Below are 590 nucleotides of genomic sequence, written 5' to 3' on the forward strand. Positions count from 1 at the left end.
AGAGTTAGTGACTAATAAGGGTTAAAGATGAGCAATTAAATATGAGAAATACATGAACAGTAAAGAGATTCCTACTGTTCATACTGACTATTAAATCAGGAACATGGATCAGTAACTAATAAGTGTTGGTAAGATGATGAATTCATAAATCAGTTAAAACTAGATTTAAAAGCAGCATCAGGTTTGTTAAAATGTACATTTAGTATTTTTGTTGGTTTTATAGGAGATAAATTCAGACTGAACTCAGCGGCTCCGTAGCAGCAAGACATCATGGACGTCCGAGTTACAACCAGTTCAATGTAATCAATATATTAAAAAAAGATCAATGTGTAATTAAGGTTTTATTGTTTTAATAATTGTTTTATAAATGGATGAATACAGAAAAAGACCTTAAACACATCTTAAACACAACATAAATCAGTTAAACTAGTTTTAAAAGCAGCATCAGGTTTGTTAAAATGTACATTTAGTATTTTTGTTGGTTTTATATCATTTGAAATGACATTTGCACCATTTTTTTTTTACCAAAAGTAAGACTGAATGCTCCTGAAAATGTCAAATGGTGTAACCACAAAAGAATGATACATATT

This window comes from Scomber scombrus, chromosome 15, assembly GCF_963691925.1.
Source record: "Scomber scombrus chromosome 15, fScoSco1.1, whole genome shotgun sequence".
Taxonomy (NCBI): domain Eukaryota; kingdom Metazoa; phylum Chordata; class Actinopteri; order Scombriformes; family Scombridae; genus Scomber; species Scomber scombrus.